We start from the raw sequence: 14,384 nt of genomic DNA on the forward strand, positions 1-14,384 counted from the left end.
TCTCCCTGAAGTAAAAGAGCTCTTGAATACTTGGTTAGAAAAGTTTCTTCCCTCCAACCACTTCAGAATGTCCTGAATTCAAGCCACATCCCTGTAATTAACCTCCAGTTTCAGATCTTTTTGAGAGCTAGTCATGCTGGGGTGAGAGCTGACCTGCTTCCTCCTTTGTGAGTTGCCAGAAGGAAAAAGGAAGTAACCTGCAATTCCGTGAATGAGCCAGGTTCCAAAGCAGGTGCGCTCTAGGCACTCGGCATCCCTCCAGAAGACACCAGTGTAAATTTAACTCTGAACAGCCTGAACATTTTGACAGTTGAACATAATACACACCAGCTGTGCCTGACAGACCGAACCAAGAATGGTGCGCTTAATTTGAGCAAGCAATTGAAGTCAAACAGGGCTTACCTCCTTTCTCCTCGGGGAAAGAAGAATTAGGAAACTGCTTCCTACTCCTACTCACTCGGGCCCTGAAACCTCCCCTTTATTATCTAATCAAAGATTTTTGTGACCCAAGTCAAAGATGTGGCATTCTCCGTTCTTCTCCTGCCGCCCATTTCTCCCATTTCTGTGGAGCCTCCTTTACCTTCTTCACTTCCCTATGGTTTCCTTCCTTGCCCAGGCCCGGCCTCCTCTCTGCTTTCCTCCCTTTTCTAATATGTCCTACACACCTGCCCCTACACAAACATGTTTAGTGGCTACCCATTATCTCTACTGGCAGCTCATCTTTGTATATGGCTTTATAGTTTAATCATGGTTGGATAGAAGGGAGCCAGGGGTCAGAGAAATAGAAATCCCTCCTCCCTGGCTTCCAAAGCCTTTCGTGCTATGCCCCAATGAGTTTTTCTTGTCTTAGGTCTCTGAACCATTCCTCAGGCACCAGCCAGCCTGCTGACCAGCACACTCATGTCACCTGTATATGGAAGGAGCAGTGCCTTGGGGTCAGACAGATCTGGGTCTCCAGGCTGGCTGTGTGCCTTGGTCAGATTTCCATAATTCTCTTTCTTTACTTTCTTTATTTGTAAACTACAGACTTGTTTTAACAAGATGATTAAATGGAATGACATATTTTGAAAGAATTTTGGACAGTAGGCACTTGAAAGTGTTCATTTCTCCTCTCCCTACTTTGTCTCTGGGTGTTGTTCCCACTCTCCTTCCTCCCCATCAACAGTCCCTGCGTTGAGTCCCTATCCTTACATCAGAGGCCTATCTCAGATTCTACCTAATGGGAATTTCTCTCCCCTTGAACTCCTACAACTCTGAGGTGTCCTCTTCTACGGGGCTGGCATGTTCTCTGGAATATTATCATTGGGTGCATGTCACGTTCTGCCTGCTAGAGGCTAAGGTCTCGGGTGGCAGGAGCAGCGCCCTCTCTTTGTCCTCACCCCATGGTGCTTTGCTCAAAAAAGTCCCTCTGACATCATTTGTAGAATGGACTCAAGATCACAAGGAGGCTTCATGGGGTCATCATAACCATTTTCTGATTGCTGTGATATTTGCTTTCAACTGAACACTGGAGACTGGCTTCCCCTCCTCTGATTTAACGTGTTTCTGTACCATCTTCAGTAGGAAAAGGAGAATGAGAATGAAAATGATAGTTCAGGGAGTTAATTGGTTTGCAGAATGTATTGGGTGTGGCTCCATGGAGTTTCGTAGTTGTTTGTATTCTTTTGTTAGCATTTTTTAATTGTGTGGTTCCACACAGAGACCCAGATTCCTAGTTTCTCTTGAAACATTTTCAGAAGACAAATTACCCTGGACCCTCACTTCCATTTGACAGTACTTAGCTGGAGCTGAGTGGCCACTTCCCAGACACAGAGCCCACGGGCCTGCTTCTCTCACTAGTGCCCTGACCCACGGGTTGGTAGGCGTTTGCCACCTTCGATGTAAATTGAAAAATCCTTGAAATGTATTTAAACCATATGTTTTTTTTTCCTTGTGTAGATGCACATTTTAAAACCATTTTTATTGAGATATAGTTATATACCATGCAATCTATCCAAAGTGTACAATCAGTGGCTTTTAGTATAATAACAATGTTGTGCATTCATCACCCCCCAAAAATTAAAAACAATTTCATTTCTCCAAAAAGAAAAAGTCCACACCCCTTGGCAGTCACTTCTCAATCCCTCTATCCTTCCCAAGCTCTACAAAACCACTAATCTAATTCCATCTTTATGAATTGGTTTATATTTACATTTTATATAAATGGAATCATGCAATATGTAGTACTTTGTGTCTGGTTTCTTTCACTTAGCATAATGGTTTTTGTTGTTGTTGTTGGTTGGGTTTGTTTTGGTTTTTTTGCCTGATGTTAACGTCTTGTAACATTAACATTCATTTGTTCAGTTTCAAAGAAAAAGTCTTACATATGCAGTAATACCTGTACTCATTTCACATGAGGTTTTACTGTGCAATACAGTCCCATGTTAAATTTTTAAGCTTTCCTTTTAGCCATATACATGACCTTGGACTTTCTCATTTGTAGCAGTTTGATATAATTAATGAATTCCAAAAAGAAATATTGGATTATGCTTGTAATCTGATCTGTACCTGGGCATGACTGAGTTATGACCCCTTGGTGGGTGGGAACTCATAGATGAAAGGCATGGTGAAGAACAGAGTTGGGAGCTTTTAATGTTGGAGTTTTGATTTTGGAGTTTGATGCTGAAGAGTTAAACTGGAGCCCTGAGAAGTCAGCATGCAGAGGAAAGAGAAGCCAGCCCCAGGAAGGAAGGAACCTTGAAGCCAGAGTAAAGCAAGCCCCAGAAACTAGGAACCCAGGAAGCCTGAACCCTTGCAGACGTCGGCAGCCATCTTGCTCCAAATAGACTTTGATGAGGGAAGTAACTTATGTTTTATGGCCTGGTATTTGTAAGCTCCTACCCCAAATAAATACCCTTTATAAAAATGAACCAATTTCTGGTATTTTGCATCAGCACCCCTTTGGCTGACTAATACACCATTCAAACAGTCATACCCATATAATAGCTCTGCTAGTTAACAAGCATTATATTGTGCTTTCTCACCTTTTCTATTCATTTCCAAAGATTAACAAACAGCTTTTTACCAATTCTGCATGAGTTAACCCTCAGCTTTCCATTGTCTAACCTCATTCTATTTTCTGGTGAACCATATTCTAGTTATTAACCCTGTGAGATAGCACAATATATTTAGTTTGTAATGGCACAATCACTCATTATTTGTCCTTTTGTGTCTGGCTTGCTTCACTCAACATAATGTCCTCCAGGTTCATCCATGTTGTCATATGCTTATGACTTCATTTCTTCTCACAGCTGCATAATATGCCATCATGTGTATACACCACAGTTTGTATATCCATTCATCTGTTGGTGGATGCCTAGGTTGTTTCCATCTTTTGGCAATCATGGGTAATGCTGCTATGCAGCATTTGTGTGCAGATGTCTGTTTGTATCTCGGCTCTCAGTTTTTCTGGATATTTACCCAGTAGTGGTATGGCTGGGTCATGTGGCAAATCTATATTCAACTTCTTTAGGAACTGACACAGGGAAATGGCTGTACCATTCTACATCCCCACCAACAGTGAATAAATGTTCCTATCTCTCCATATCCTCTCCAACACTTGTAGTTTTCTGTCTTTTAATATAAGTGGCCATTCTAATAGGTGTGAAATGATATCTCATTGTTAAACTCTACACTTTAGATTAGACTTGTTCCTTTTTTTATTTTAGAACAGGTAATCAAGGAGCTGTTATTTCACAGAAGGTAGAAATGGTCATTCTTTTATTAAACATGTTTTTAAAATGTATTTGTGTGCTCCATTTGAAGGCATCTTTTATTTGCTGGGAAATTATGTTGCTGGAGGCCTCACGCCATGTTCCAACTCCAGCTACCTGTTGTTTCGGTGTCTGAGGCCTCTTTCAGATGAAGGAGCCACCAGTCCCATCCTGTCCATCAGGGAAGAATGAAAAATGTCAGGTCACTTGGCTTCTGCAGGTGCCTTCAGCACCAGCCCCTGCACTTCCGAAGGGAAAGGCAGCAGTGTCAGGGAAGGGCCACCCCCCTGAAGGGAGGACAAGGAGGAAGAGCTTCTCACTTCACCCTCAATCTCATTTAATCCTCACCCTAAGTCTCTGAGTAAGGTAGCATTCTTTCTTGACAGGTGACTAAACTAAGGCACAAAGAGGTGGCTGTTTACCCTCTGTCCCAAAGCTAGGACGTTCATGGTGGAGTGGAGTCTGGGCCCATTATGTTTATTTAACGTGTATCACGTTCTCCTATTAGGATCCTCATCCCCTTCCTGCCACATTTCCAAAACGGGTGTTTGTGTGTTTATTAGTTTGAAAACAATTAACAGCTGAGCTGAAATCAACAAAACTTGGGTTTTTGCCTGGGCTAAGTACAAGTTTCTATTCATCCCTCCACTGGGAGTGTGTCTTCAGGCTTCCAAATTTCACACCGTAAATATCTCTATATTTTTGAAGGGTCTTCAAGGAAATGGAAACAATTTAAAGTAATAAGTACATTCTAAAATAAGAATTATTCATTGGTTTAGATCACAGAGTGCTTCTTATATGCATCTTCTCATTTGATGCTCTGGATGTTTCTAAGGCACCTTAATTGAAATTTTGAGATGCAACAACCAAAAACAAAGGGGTTAAATTGTATAGATAACTATGTGGTAGACATGGAATTAGAATCCAGATTCCCAACTCCTCTTTCCATTATATAACCTTATTTAGTTTTTACATACACCAGAGTATAATTCTGAAAGCTGTTCTCTCTACTTTTTGCTGCTGTGGTTATCATTTTTTGTTGCTACCCAGTCATAGCCAACACTCAGGAGGCCCTTCCTGAGAGGCAGGGTTGGGGCTAAGTCCCCCACTTTCATTATTTCACCTCATGCTCCCAATACCCATGTGACTTAAGTACTGTTGTTTGTTGTCATCCCCTTTTGTCTGATGAGGAAAGAGTGGCTTAGAGAGGTTAGGCAGCTTACCCAGGGCCATACTCCTAGTAAGTGGGAAGCAGACTCCTCTCCCGATCATGTTGACACAGGGAAATTTCTGATACAACTTAGATCCCCGTCTAGACTGAAAATCACATGAGGACCAGGAACATGTGCCCCCCTCCAGAGCTTAGCAAAATGGTTGTAAGTGGCATACACTCAATGAATTGAGCTGATTTTTTTCCTAAGCTATTAGATTGATTTCTTCTTTTTCCCTCCAGGGATTTTTGAGTCAGACAATCTTCAAAAAAATCCTGGTTTTCTCTTGCTTATTTTTGCCTCATTTTTATGCCTTGTATTGAAAATTAAGCTTTCAAACATCTCCTTTGTGGGCTATGAACCACAATCTGTAATCACAACTTTTCTTTAAATTGATGATCTTCTTTAGAGCTATCTGGTTTCACTTGGGTTTTCAAATAGTTATTTTCAAATGGTGAGACCTTCATATTTGATAAATACATACATATCCTACCAACTGGAAGTTTGAACAAAATGCCACATCTTTGGTCATCTTTGTGCTATTAGTATAATTTAAAAAAAGAAAAAAATTCTCCCTACATTGTTGTCTTCTCTTCTACCCTATGAAAAAGCTATCAAATTGTCACTCAATTAAAATGGAATAAATCACACTTAATTCAATAATCTACCTTTTCAAAATTAGTTTGAGTGTGCATGTGCTATTTTAAAATTGATATAATTCATGTAACATAAAATTCACCATTTTAAAGTTTATAGTTCACTGGATTTTAGTATATTTACTGTAGCTATGCAACCATCACCTTTATCTAATTCCAGAACATTTCCATCACCCCAGAAAGAAATCCCCTTCCAATTAGCAGTCGGGCCCAATTCTACCTTATTCCCTTGGCAACCAATGATGGACTTTCTACACCTATGGATTTGCCTATTCTGGATATTTTATATAAATGATCATACAATATGTGACCTTTTGTGTCTGACTTTTTTCCTTTTTATGCTTTCAAGGTTTATCCATGGTATAGCATGTATCAGTACTATACTCCTTTTTATGGCAATAATATTCCATTGTGTGGAAATGTAACATTTTATCCATTCACCAGCTGATAGACATTTAGATTCCACTTTTTGTCTATTATGAATAATGCTGCTATGAATATTTGTGTACAAGTTTCTACATTAACATATGTTTTCTATTCTCTTGGATATATACCAAGATCACATAGTAATCCTGTGTTTAACTTTGTGAAGAACTGTCAAAATTTTTTCCACAGTGGTTATACCATTTTACGTTCTGCCAGAAATATATTAGGGTTCCAATTTCTCCACATCTCACCAACACATATTGTTTTTCCTTTTTTTTTTTTTTTTTTGCCATAGCCATCCTAGCAGGTAAGAAGTAGTATCTCATCATGGCTTTGATTGCATTTCCCTATTGATAATGTTGTTGAGTATCTTTTCATGTGCTTATTGGCCTTTTGAAATAGATCTTCTTTGGAAAATTGTATAATCAGATCCTTTGCCTATTTTTCAATCAGGTACTTTGTCTTATTCTTGAATTGTGAGAGTTTTTTATATATTGTGAGTTCAAGGTGTATGTCAAATATATGAATCACATATCTGCCTGTGAAGGTTAGGTTAATGTGTCAGCTCAGCCAGGTAATTCTGCCCAGTTGTTTGATCAAGCAAGCACTGGGCTAATTGTAGTACAAGGGTATTTATGAACTTAAGTCATCAGTGAGTTTACTGCATAGATGGCTGATTACATCTACGTTCAACCAGGGAGATTGCCGTCAGCAATGAGTGATGCATTATTCAATCAGTTAAATGCCTTAAAAGGGGAAATGATTTCAACATTCAGAGAGAATTTCCCAGCTCTTCTTTAGACAGCCAATGTCTCCCGGAAAAACTCATCAAGGACCTTCATTGAACTTTCATCAGAGCCCCTGGTTTGCAGCCTCCCTGCGGAACCTGGACTTGTGCATTCCCACGGTCAGATGAGAGAATCTTTTAAATCTCATACTATTTACAGATATCTCCTGTTGATTCCATTTCCCTGGAGAACTCTGACTAATACAGCTTGGTACCAGGAGTGATTCTTGAGGAACAGAATCTTAAACATGGGATGTCCGAGGTGATTCTGGGAGTTTTGCAATTGGCTCTCTACTCTAATTGAACTCAAGGGTTACTAATGACTCCCTTTCCAACAAGGAAGAGGCCACTAACAGTCCATGGCATGAGTTGGCAAAGAAGATATGCAAAATATCATCACTGGATTCCCCTACTTCCACACTTACAAGAAGCAAGGATCTGAGTGAGAGTGTTTTCAACACCTTAACAGAATTTTGTGAGTCAATGGTAAATGATGTTGGCTGGCTCCTCCTAGATACTCTGGATATAGTTACAAAAAAAGAGATGCACTAATGCCTTCAAATTTGCAACTTAAATGCCACATGAATGATGGGAAAGTTTCTGTGTTTGTTCTGAAAGAAAATATTGTTTCTTGCAGCCACAGGCTTGAGATATCTGAAAACCAGACTCAGACTCTCATTTTATTAGTGGCAGATTTACAAAGGAAACTAAAATCTCACCTCGCAGGGTGCCTGTGGTTATAGAGAAGGCATTGATTAGAAAGGAGTAGAACCTGAGGACTGGGATGGAGACATATGGGTTGGTGATATCGTTGGGGGCATTGGAAACCTAAATTCTGCTGAGATTTACAAGATAAGCCGGTAATGGCCTGCCCTATGGAGACCACACTGTCAACCTTGTATCACCCAGTCTCCAGCCTGCCCCAGGGAGTCCAGACCTCCTTCCTGCCCTGAGGCAGGTACCAGCCAAACTCCAGCATGCACTGCCCAAGGACTCTTCCTTCCAACCCCTGCATGAGAAGATTAATCCTGTTTTACCAGGTGAAAATTCAAAGGAACGCTCTGAGGTCAGTAGCTTGTAAGGCATTTCTAATCCTTCTCCTTACCCATCCCCACTACATCTCTTCTCTTGGAGACCTATTACTAGACTAAAATCACAAGCCCTCAAAGGTGAAATACAAAGTGTGAGGAAGTATACTATACTCTGAAAGAACTGTATGAGTTTTCCAGTTTATATAGACAGAAGTCAGGGAAATATGTGTGGGAATGGATACTAAGGGTATGGGATAATGGCAGAAGGAGTATAAAGCTGGGTCAGGCTGAATTTATTGATATGGGCCCACTAAGCAAAAATTCTGGATTCAACACTGTAGCTCAAGAGGTTAGAAAGGGCTCTAACAGTTTGTTTGGGTGGCTGACTGAAACATGGACCAAAAGATGGCCTAGCATGTCTTAGGTTGAGATGTCAGATTTGCCCTGGTATACAGTAGAAGAGGGAATTCAAAGGCTTAGATAGATTGGAATGCTAGAATGGATTTACCATGTAAGACCTGACACCCACCCCAGGAGTGTCCAGAGGACATACCTTTAATCAGGATTCTGAGGAATAAATTTGTAAGACTAATTCCATCTTTGCTGAAGAGCTCTGTGGTTGTCCTTCTCTGTAGTCCAGATATTACTGTAGGGAGGGCTGTAACGAAATTAGAATCCTTAAACATTATGGGGATGATCAGATCTCTGGCTACTACAAGTCAAGTATCTGCAATTAATCACCAAAGAGGAGGTGGGCTTGGCTACCTCATTGAAAGGCAGATTCAAAGCTGCACTCAAAATGGTCTGAGTCACATCGAGTTATGGCATTGGCTAATAGATCATGGGATACCTAGAAGTGAAATAAATGGACAGTCTACTAAATTTCTGGATCTGTATAAGCAGAAGAGTTCTAGGTCAAGTGAACAAAACTTTAACTTAAATAATAGAGACACAGAGAATCACAGCCCCTTAATCAATTCCCAGACTCGTGACAGTTTACAGACCCAGAGCCCCTTGAAAGAGGAGAAGGTCAAGTCCCTTGGAGAAGGATCCTGTTAAAATGCTGAAAATGTATACTGTTAATCTTCCTCCCACCTTTCCCCAAGGAGACCTACAGTCTTTTACCAGAGTAACTGCATTGGGGATAAGGAGATGGTCAGACATTTCAGAGATTATTAGGTACTGGCTCAGAAGTGATATTAATTCCAGGAGACCCAAAACATCACTGTGAGTCAATCAGTCAGAGTAGGGTCTTATAGCGGTCAGGTGATTGATGGAGTTTTAGCTCAGGTCCACCTCACAATGGGTCCAGTGGGTCCCCAGATCCACTTTGTGGTTATTTCCCCAGTTCCAGAATGCATCATTGGAATAGACATACTCAGTAACTGGTGGAATCCCCACATTGGATCCCTGACTTGTGGAGTGAGGGCTATTATGGTAGGAAAGGCCAAGTGGGATTCAATAGAACTGCCTCTGCCTAGCAAAATAGTAAATCAAGAGCAATATCAGATTTCTGGAGAAATTGCAGAAATTAGTGACACCATCAAGGATCTGAAGGATGCAGGGACAGTGATTCCCACATCTCCATTCAACTCTCCTATTGGCATGTGCAGAAAACAGACGGGTCTTGGAGGATGACAGTAGATTATCATAAACTTAATCAGGTGTTGACTCCAATCACTGCTGCTGTCCCAGATGTGGTATCATTGCTTGAGCAAATCAACAAATCCCCTGATAACCTGGTATGCAGCTATTGATATGGCAAAAGCTTTTTTTCCCAATTTCCCTTAGTAAGGACCACCAGAAACAGTTTGCTTTCAGTTGGCAAGGCAGTATACCCTCACTGTCCTGCCTCAGGGGTATATCAACTCTCCAGCCCTATGTCATAATAGTGTCCACGGAGATCTTGATCGTCACTTCCTCCCACAAGACTTCACACTGGTCCATTATATTGATGATATCTTGTTGATAGGTCCTAGTGAGCAAGAAGTAGCAAAGACTCTAGACTTACTGGCAAGGCATTTGTGTGAGAGATGATGGGAGATAAATCCAACTAAAATACAGGGGCCTTCCACCTCAATGAAATTCCTAGGTGTCCAGTGATGTGTGGCATGTCAAGATATCCCTTCTAAAGTGAAGGATAAACTGTTGCATCTGACCCTTCCTATGACCAAAAAAGAGATACAGAGCTTAGTTGGTCTCTTCAGATTTGGGAGACAACACATTCCTCATTTGGGTGTGCTACTCTGGCTCATTTACCAAGTGACCAGAAAAACTGCTAGTTTTTGTTGGGGACTGGAACAAGAGGAGGCTTTGCAACAGGTCCAAGCTGCTGTGCAAGCTGCACTACCACTTGGGCCATATGCTCCCATAGATCCAATGGTGGTTGAAGTTTCAATGGCAAATAGCAATGCTGTCTGGAGCCTTTCGCAGGTCCCTATAGGAGACTCACAACGCAGACCCTTAGGATTTTGGAGCAAAGCCCTGCCATCCTCTGCAGATAACTACTCTCCGTTTGAGAAACAGCTTTTGACCTACTCCTGGACCTTAGTAAAGACTGAACACTTAACCATGGGCCATCAAGGTACCATAAGACCTGAGTTGCCTACCATGAGCTGGTTATTGTCCCACCCACCAAACCATAATGTTGAGCGTGCACAGCAGCACTCCATAATAAAGTGGAAGTGGTATGTACAAGATGGATCTCAAGCAGGTCCTGAAGGCACAAGTAAGCTACATGAGGAAGTAGCCCAGATGCCCATGGTCACCACCCCTGCCATGTTACCTTCTCTTTCCCAGCCCACAGTTTTGGCCTTTTGGAAGTCCCTTACAATCAGTTTACTGAGGAAGAGGAAACTTGGGCCTGGTTTATAGATGGTTTTGCATGATATGCAGGTACCACCTGAAATTGAACAGCTGCAGCACTGCAGTCCCTTTCTGGGACATCCTTGAAGGATGGTAGTGAGGGCAAATCCTCCCAGTGGGCAGAACTTTGAGCAGTACACCTGGTTGCTCATTTTGCTTGGAAGAAGAAATGGCCAGAGTTCATTTGTACACTGAATCATGGGCTGTTCCCAATTGTTTGGCTGGATGGTCAGGGACTTGAAAGGAACATGATTGGAAAATTAGTGGCATTGAGATCTGAGGAAGAGGTATGTGGATAGACTTTTCTGAGTGGGCAAAAATATGAAATATCTGTGTCCCACATAAATGCTTACCAGAGGGTGACTTCAGCAGAGGAAGACTTTAATAATCAAGTGGATAACGCTAAGCTCAGCCTTTTCCCCCATTAACTCCTGTCATTGCCCAGTGGACTCATGAACAAATTGACCATGGAGGTAGGAAGGAGGTTATGCATGGGCTCAGCAACATGGACTTTCCCTCACCAAGGCTCACTTGGCTACAGCCACTGCTCAGTGTCCAGTCTGCCAGCAGCGGAGATCCATACTCAGCTGCCAATATGACACCATTCCCCAAGGTCATCAGCCTGTTCCCTGGTGGCAGGTTGATTACATGGGCCACTTCCACCATGGAAGGGGCAGCAATTTGTTTTAACTGGAATAGACACATACTCCATAAATGGGTTTGCATTGCCTGCATTCAGTGCTTCTTCCAAAACTACCATCCGTGGACTTACCAAATGTCTTATCTACTGCCATGGCATTCCACACAGCATTGCTTCTGATCAAGGAATCCATTTCACAGCAAATGATGTGTGGAAATGGGCACATGCCCATGGAATTCACTGTTCTTACCATGTTCCCTTCATCCTGGGCCAGCTAGAGTGATAGAATGGTGGAATGGCCTTTTAAAGACTCAATTATGGCATTACTTTAAGCCAAGCCATGGTCACCGTCACCTGTTATGGAAGTTGATCTGGAAGCTGAGGATACCTCATGGCAGAAGTTTGGTGACTTTATCACAGTTTTATCCATGGTGGGATGGAAACATTGCTTATGCTTCAAAATTGCTTTTAAAGAAAACCTCTGGGAGACTTGAATCTCTGGGCTGTCCATGTGCCAGCTGGGCCCTGAGCCTCAGCAGAGTTGCAACACCTACTCTCCAGTTCATTGGACTTACCCAGGTCAGCTGACAGGGAGCTGAGGACGGTCAACCACCACACGGGGGAACCAAGAGAGGCTAAACCTATAGGCAGGAGAGTCCCATCCATCAGTCATGTGGGATCGAAGCCCCCTTTCAGTTGAGAGGTGGGGTGGGCATCACCATCCTCAGGATTGGGAAAAAATATGGACTAGAGTGGACTTACTGGTATTCTACTATAGAATTATTGTGACTCTAGCAATGAAGAAATTATATCATTGATGTGGAGACAGTGGCCCCTGGAATTGCTGAAGGCAGGGAGAGGTGTGATATGGAGGCATTTCCAGAACTTGGAGTTATCCTGAATGATACTGCAGGGACAGATGCTGGACATTATATATCCTGCCATAACCCACTGAATGGACTGGGAGAGACTGTAAATCACAATGTAAACTATAATCCATGCCACGTAGCAGCGCTGCAAAATGTATTAATCAAATGCAATGAATGTACCACACTAATGAAAGAAGTTGTTGATGTGGGAAAAATGGGGGGTATGGGGAGGGGGAATATGGGAATCTCCTATATTTTTCAATGTAAAATTTTATGTGATCTGTGTATCTTTTAAAAATAAATTAAAAATATATTTTAAAAAAACAAAATCTTCTGGGGCAGATCTTCATTCCCCCATCATCCAGGAACACATTTCTTTTTGTCAAGATGAGTTTGCCTGTTCGAGTGGCTTGGTTGGAAGCTTTGTAGTGTCTGCCTGAAGCCTTGTTTTTTCTTATTCAGGCTCAACTGTGACTTTATCACTGCTCACCTTATAGAATGTCTGAAACCCCCAAACCGAAGCAGAATGAGGAAGGGGGGAACCACAGTTGAAGAAGGTAGACAAATGGGAGAGAAATAGTCATCAAGGACAGTTATTTGTTCAGGATCTTTACAGAGGAAGTGTGATGGTTTGGAGCGATGTATGCCAGAAAACATTCTTTTTTTTTTTTTTTTAAGACTTATTTTATTTTTTTAATTTATTTCTCTCCCCTTTCCCCCTCAACCCCCCCGTTGTCTGCTCTCTGTGTCCATTTGCTGTGTGTTCTTCTGTGACCGCTTTTATCCTTTACAGCGGCACCGGGAATCTGTGTTTCTTTTTGTTGCGTCATCTTGCTGTGTCAGCTGTCCCTGTGTGAGGCGCCATTCCTGGGCAGGCTGCACTTTCTTTCACACTGGGTGGCTCTCCTTATGGGGCACACTCCTTGTGCTCCCCTACGCGGGGGACACCCCTGTGTGGCAGGGCACTCCTTGTACACATAAGCACTGTGCATGGACCAGTTTCACGTGGGTCAAGGAGGCCTGGGGTTTGAACCGTGGACCTCCCATGTGGTAGGTGGATGTGGATGCCTTATCCATTGGGCCAAGTCTGCTTCCCAGAAAACATATTCTTAAACTTAATCCATCCCTGTGAGTGTGAACCCATTTTTCAGTAGGACCTTTTAATAAGGTTACTTCAGTTAAGGTGTGGCTCAGACCAATCAGGATGGGTCTTAATCCTTTTGCTGGAGTCCTTTATAAATAGAATGAAATTCAGACAGATAGAAAGCTAGAGATGGAGCAGCTAGAAGATGAACATCAAGGGAACCTGAAAGAGAAGGGAAAGGCTGGAAGAGGCCACCCATGTACATTGCCATGTGACAGAGGAGCCCAGAACCAATGATTGCTGGCAGCCAATCCCAGAATGCCAATCTTTAGGAAGAAAACATCACCCTTATGCTTTGGACTTCTATTGTCCACAGACCCATGAGCTCATTAATTCCCATTGTTTAAGCAAACCCATTGCATTGTATTTGCTTTAGTAGCCAAAGAGACTAAAGCAAGGAACAAGTTCAACTTGTTTGCAAGTTCAGTTGAGCCTCTACCTCAGTGTCCTATTGCTTAAGACTTGCAGCAGGATCTTTCTACATTGTCAAGGTGAATGTTGCCATTAGAGACAAGGTCTTATTGGTGCCCTTGCTAGGCTCAATTATATCTTTGCTACTCAAAGTGTGGTTCTGCTGAATCTGAACCAACCTTCTAACCAGATTTCTGGTGGTGGAGCTAATATGGTTGGTTTCAGTTCACCTACCATCTCAGACACATAGAAATGCAAAATAAATCATTCCCAAATTAATATACAGTCAAACACAACTTCCAAAGAAATAAAGGAACATCCTCGGGTGTGCCAGAAATAAGAAGGGAACTCAAAACCAGAAGAGTGACAGAAGATGATGTTGAGGTCTAGACCCAATTACAAGCCTTAATGATGAGAGGCTCGAGTTTTAATATTCACATGGGAAATAAATGTGCTTTTGGCTCATGTGAGTCAAGGAGCTAGAATCAGATCTCTGGCTAAAATTTGGCTTTATGCTTGGAATGAAGACTGGACAATTCTACTCACTGGCTCAGGAGAACCTCAAGTAAGCCTAAAAGTAAGGAGGAAAGAG

General features: G+C 42.1%; 1 protein-coding gene across 2 annotated transcripts in view; it reads left to right on the top strand.

Annotated features, from left to right (window-relative positions):
- The window catches only part of SLC1A1 (solute carrier family 1 member 1), an 83,623-nt gene that overhangs the window by 24,987 nt on the left and 44,252 nt on the right, over nucleotides 1–14,384 (top strand). The gene's annotated exons all lie outside the window — the stretch shown is intronic.

This window comes from Dasypus novemcinctus, chromosome 8 (genome assembly GCF_030445035.2).
Source record: "Dasypus novemcinctus isolate mDasNov1 chromosome 8, mDasNov1.1.hap2, whole genome shotgun sequence".
NCBI classification, from domain to species: domain Eukaryota; kingdom Metazoa; phylum Chordata; class Mammalia; order Cingulata; family Dasypodidae; genus Dasypus; species Dasypus novemcinctus.